Here is a 6,318-nt window from a genome sequence, read left to right as displayed (position 1 = left end):
CACAGCACTTGCAGCTCCAAGAGCAGGAAGCCAAGACAAGGAATCAAATGTGAATCACTTCCAAACGACAGCACAGAATAGAGGCTAATGCTGGATTGTATTTGCCATGTGGGACTGAAGCCTTGTTCTAGTGTCAGGACCCACTTCTGCAACTATGAGGTAGGAATACTCAGCGCTGCTCCATTTAGCGCTAGATTTCATAGTCACCAGCCACTGTTCAGGTTGCTTGGATCCAGGCCCTTCTCTAGTGCTGAAGTACTTCACCACACTAAGCCCTGGTCTACACTACAGGGTTAGGTCGAATTTAGCCGCGTTAGGTTGATTTTATAATGAATGCGTCTACACAAGCAACCCCGTTCTGTCGACCTAAAGGGCTCTTAAAATTGACTTCTGTAATCCTCCTCGGTGAGGAGAGTAGCGCTAAAATCGACCTTGCTGAGTCGAATTTGGGGTAGTGCGGATGCAAATCAATGTTATTGGCCTTGATAGCAGAACATCAGTGATTGCGTTGGCTGCTTGAATCACAGCAGTCCCCACAGTAGATTTGCCCACTCCAAATTGATTCCTGACTGACTGGTAGCAGTCAGGCATTGCAAGCTTCCACAGGGCTATCGCCACTCGCTTCTCAACTGTCAGGGCAGCTCTCATCTTGGTATTCTTGCACTTCAGGGTGGGGGAAAGCAACTCACAGAGTTCCAGGAAAGTGGCCTTACTAATCATCCCATACCTGCAACACTATACAGTCCCACCAGTCTGTGCTTGTTTGCAGGGCCCAGAATCAGTGTTCCACTGTATCAACCTGCCCCACTGCTACCATGATGTCCCAATTGCCACATCCCGTGCTTTCAGGAACGTCTGTGTCCATGTCCTCATCACAATCGTCCTCGTGCGTCTCTTAGCCAGGTTCTGCACATACTGCAGTATAATGCGCGAGGTGTTTACAATGCTCGCAACAGCAGCGGTGAGCTGAGCGGGCTCCGTGCTTGCCGTGCTATGGTGTCTGCATGGGTAACCCGGGCAAAAAGGCGTGAAATGATTGTCTGCAGTTGCTTTCACAGAGGGAGGGAGGGGAGAGTGACGACATGTACCCAAAACCACCGGCGACAATGTTTTTGCCCCTTCAGGCATTGGGAGCTTAACCCAGAATTCCAATGGGCAGCAGAGACTGTGGGAACTGTGGGATAGCTTCCCACAGTGCACTACTCTGTGAGTCAATTCTAGCCACAGTATTGAGGACGCACCCCGCCGACTTAATGCGCTTAGTGGGGACATACACAATCGACTGTATAACATCGATTCCTGAAAATCGACTTCTATAAAATCAACCTAATTTCGTAGTGTAGACATACCCTAAGAAGCAACATCCTTGCTCTGTAGTGACCCAGCCCTCTACCAGTGATCTATGCTATGCATACACCACTACCCACTGCCAGGGGAAAGGAGCAGGAGTTGGGACTAAGGACCAAAGATGATCAGGGCAAGGTGTTGTCTCTCTTTCATTTTCAGGAGGGTCCGGTCAAGAACTGTATTTCTTAATAAAATGCCTCCCACTGCTTTGTCCTTTGCCCACTTCTGCCTGCCTCAGTGAAGCAATGAGACAAAGAAACACAACTGGGAAAAGGTGGTCACGTAGGACACTGTGTGAGGGGCTGTTCCGCATAGGGTGCTAAATCTGCAGTGGCAAACTGGACACTCATCAAAGTGACTCTGAAGCCCTGATGCTGCATCATGCTCTTGTAATCCTGAAATAAACTTGGGAACCTCTAATTGTCCTGCTGGGAAATTGAATCTGACCTACTGGTGTTGGGCTGAGTGGGTAGGAAAGACCTGTGCAGGGCCATGTCTCCATAAATCCCTAGTCTCCGCTAGCTGTACTTTTTCAGTGATGCTGTCCTAAGGGAAAAGCAGCAGAAATCAAAAGCCTAGAGTGGATATTTGGAGGGTGTCAATCTTTTATCCTCTATTACACATTACCTAAAGGACCTGGGGTGATCTTCCAGCAGCCAAAGGGGGCGAGGTAGGACTCACTTCAGCACTCCTCTAGGCCCAGCCCAAGGCATTGCTGCTCTGGGAAGGCCTTCTGACATGGGTAGATGTTTTGAGTCAGGAGATGTGAATTCAGTGCCCAAACTGGAGAGGAGATTATAAGAAGGGGAAGAAGATCAAGGGTGCAGAGTGGGGAGGGTGTCCTAAAAGGAACTGAGGTTGCATTCCCTGCCTTGTTGTTTTATTATCTTCACTGAAGGATCTGGTGATGCTGCTGTACAGAGAGTGCCACCTTGTGTCCAGTTGAAACCTACAGGAATGACTTCTCGAACTGTAGCCGTCAGCCTAAATCTCTCTCTTTAAGTAACCGCATGGAGCTGTTTTTAGCAATGTTGTTCTAGCAAGTCAAGCCTTATGTTTAATGACCCTGACTAAAGGTCTGATCAAGGGGGTAATTTAGCTCTGGTTTTACTAAACTTCATCAGTAAGGGCTTAGTGCGGCAAAGCAAAACACAAAACCAAGGCTGGGAATCCAGATTCCCACTCTAGCCAAAACTCAGTTTGGAGGTTCAGATAAATAATTTGGTTTGGACTCATCTTAATTTGATCATGTGGAACCAGTTTTTGAACTATCTATTCTACCTTAAACTCCTTACACTTGAATAGTTAAAGTCCTGGTGTTCTAATTAATCTAATCTATGTATCTTTCTATTGTGCTAAGTATCATTATTAAAAATATTAATACTGTGCACCTGGAGGGGATGTGATTGGTAGGAACATGCATTAAAAATATGGAATACTGAAAAGGTCAGCATTCTGGAATGTTAGTCACCAGGGTTCTAGAATGATAATCATCTTATTCCCATTACACTAAGGGTCTGACATAAAATGCATGATAAAAGCAAGACAATTCAACCGACGAGCAGAAATTCCCTCCTTAACTCACCCTACTGCATTTACTGTAGCACACCATACAATAGCATTGATGTACAAACTCACTTTCAGAGACCCCTGCAAATGAATTATATCTACTTGGCTCAGGTTAGGGGTGTATATGTGCGGTGTGTCATGCTACTTGACATTTCGTGATGGTTTGTGTTGCTGAAGAACCTACTTATCTTTGGTGATATGGAAGCCATGTAGATTCATTTTTCTGAGGGGTGTTTTGTGAGGGAAGGAAAGACTTTTGTTATTATTAAACCTTTATTAGTAGTGCATTAGTGCCAACAACCAAAAGAATCCACTGAAACTAAAGAACATAGTGCAGAAGCTGAAAAAAATAGTCCCATAACATGCAAGTATCTGAACATATCTCTGGTTAATGCATGTTGGGGAATAAGGAACTGGACCCCAGCAGTCTCTGCTGTTGTGCTATCACTCCTCAGCTCCTTAATAGTGGTGACGCAATCCAAAGGTGTGGTTTTCATCAGGCAAATACGGGAAGAACCAAGTGCAGAGGGAGGGGCCAGTGTCTTGCTTCTCAGTAGGCCCCCATTCCTCACAGTCCGAAGACTGCTGCTAGAACACAGCCTAGCTGCTTTCAGCTACCAGGTCATTCCTGCTCTGCTCTGAGTGGTTCCTCAGAGCAGCTTGCTCTTGGATTGTTAGCTCAGTAGCAGCCATCCCCTTTTACTTGCTTGCTTTTGGGGACTATCCAGGGTGGAGCTTTTCAAAACCAAGCAGACTGTGAATGACAGGGTTATAATCCCATCTGGACTGTGGTGACCACATTAGGCACTAGGCCCAGGACACGCTTAGTAAGACCGCACTAACTACCCTTGCCTCATTCTTGAGACATCACCAGAAGCCCCAGCAGCTCTGAAAATCAGTCTGCTTCTATTTAGGTGCCTAACTCTAGGGCCCAAGCAAAGGATTAGTGGTTTTGGGTGCCTGACCCGATTTTTTCAGAGAGTGCTGAGCACCCACTCTCTGAAAATGAGGGCCCTTTAATGGGTCTCTCGTTGGGTACTCAGAAACTCAGAATGGACTAGTCACTGCTGAAAACCTGGCCCAAGCCAGAAAAATGTGGCTTTAAAAAGAAAAAGCAAACAAAAAACCCTTCTGTGTGCTTCAGGTTTTGCTTCTGTACAATAGGGATGATAACAACTCTTCTCTACTGCACTGGGGAGTATATTGTGAGGCAACGGGCATTGAGCAAGCTGGATGGAGCCCTACTATTATAAGTGGGGTTTAACTTGCTTCAGAGTCTAAAGAAGTCATGAGCATGAGAGTCATTCTGGTGAAGCATGTTGTGCTGTTATTACCCATACACATTCACGCTACAACCCGGTGTAGTATTTTTACCTCTTTGTGTATCACCTTCACAGTATCAAAGCAGCAGCTCAACACACCCTGCAAGCCACCCAGCCAACGCAGGGCAGAGCATATTTCTAAGAACAATGGAATCTGTATAGAAATAACAGAGGGAGCATAAAAACAAAAATGCCATGAGATGCAGGTGACAATGACACTGGGTTATTTACCATTGACAGTACGGTTGGAAACATCAGGTCCACTACAATAAGATCTGTCTAGAATCTTTGCTATTTGAAGGAGTTGGGCTAACTTTTTTGTTCCATTTTCTCATGTAAATGCTGCTGGTTTCCAGCCTGGGCTGTGCCAAATTACTGTGAGAAAGGCTTTTTTCATTTTATTGCCAGCTCATTCAGGAGCAGGAGGCACTGGAAATCTCACCACAGAGCCTGTTTTCAAATGCTTCCCGGTTTAAAATGGTTCACATCAGCATCTAGCAATCTGCATGCTTATTCTAGCAAAATCAGGCTAGGTGGTTGAAATCAGCCACGTGGGATTGGATTGCACGTGAAGAAGCAGATTTATGGCCGATGTCAGGCACCAGACAATTTGAAGGAAGATGCAAGAAACCCCATAGTAAGCAGATGTGGAAAAATCTGCCCCTGAAGGTCTCATTCTAATCTCTAAAAGATTAGCTTAAAGTAACCCTGAAACATGACATTTTATCTCCCTTGCAGTACTCGTTTGTTAGCATCAGCTATTATAACTCTGGACATTCTTGTTATTCATATAGATGTCCAGCCCCTCTTTAAAACTTGCTAAATTCTTGGCCTCAATGATATCTTGTGGCAATTAATTCCACTGTCTAATAATGCATGTGTGAAAAAAGTAAACATATCACAAGCATATGGAAGTGTCTGCGGTGCTGATAGACAGTTTCCCATTAGGGCATTGTTTTTTGATTGCCTGCTAAATGCATTTTGAATTTGCAACCAAATCCTTTCTTCTGAGAGAAAGATTTCTGAATGGAAAACCTGAATACAGGCTTCAAATGTCCATGTGGCTTCAGTGGCAAGTTTAGAAATTTCACTCAAACATATAGGGTACGTCTTCACTGTAATCAGAGAGGTGATTACAGCATGTGTCTACATACCAGAGCTAGCTTTGGTCTAGCTAGTTGGAATACAAATATCAGTGAAGTATCAGGGGGTAGCCGTGTTAGTCTGTATCTACAAAAACAACAAGGAGTCTGGTGGCACCTTAAAGACTAACAGATATCAGTGAAGCCAAAGCAGCTGGCTAGCTGCTTGAGTACACACCTAGGGCAGGTCTACACTGCCTCTGGGAGTGAGCCTCTCAGCCCAGGTCTACAGACGTGTGCTAGTGCATTAAAAAGAGCTGAGTAGATGTTGCAGCTTAGGCTTTCAAGTCTAAGGGAGGGTGAAGTGGGCAGGCAGGGTTATACAGGCTATGCAGCCGTGGCTTCACTGCTATTGTTATTTGAGACAGATCAAAGCGATCTTGGGTATGACTACACAGGCTGCAGTCACACCTCTGACTGCAGCTTAGACACGCCCAGCAAGAAAGAATCCAGGAGGTAAAATACATCTTTTAAAACAGCAGCTGCATGTTCATGCCCCAAATCTCCATTTCATTCATTGTACTATCAACCTCATCAGGAAAACAAATTTAATTGGTCTAGAAACCCAGTGATTAGCCTTTTATTTTTGAGCTGGAATGTGATACAATAGTGGGGAAAGGAGCAAATATTTGGAGAAATTAGCAGGTAGTGCACATTGGCACAAAAAGTTTATATTTATGGGGAAATAATTCCATTTCTGTATAAAATAGCAGAATCCTGAAGGTTATCAATCCATTGCTATTTATCAAACTAACTTAGCCTATTTAATCAAGCTGATGCATGCAGTTATGTTTTTATGGCACTAGCGTCCCCCCAACTATGTCAAAATGGGAAGTCTCTCTACAGTTAAGTAGCCAGATCCAGCAAAATTCCCAACAGTTACTGTGAATGGCATGTCCTTAACTTCAAGGAAGGGAGAGAATCACCTGTGTTTGCTA

This window comes from Emys orbicularis, chromosome 9 (assembly GCF_028017835.1).
Source record: "Emys orbicularis isolate rEmyOrb1 chromosome 9, rEmyOrb1.hap1, whole genome shotgun sequence".
NCBI lineage: Eukaryota > Metazoa > Chordata > Testudines > Emydidae > Emys > Emys orbicularis.
Note: the sequence above shows the minus strand (reverse complement) of the source record.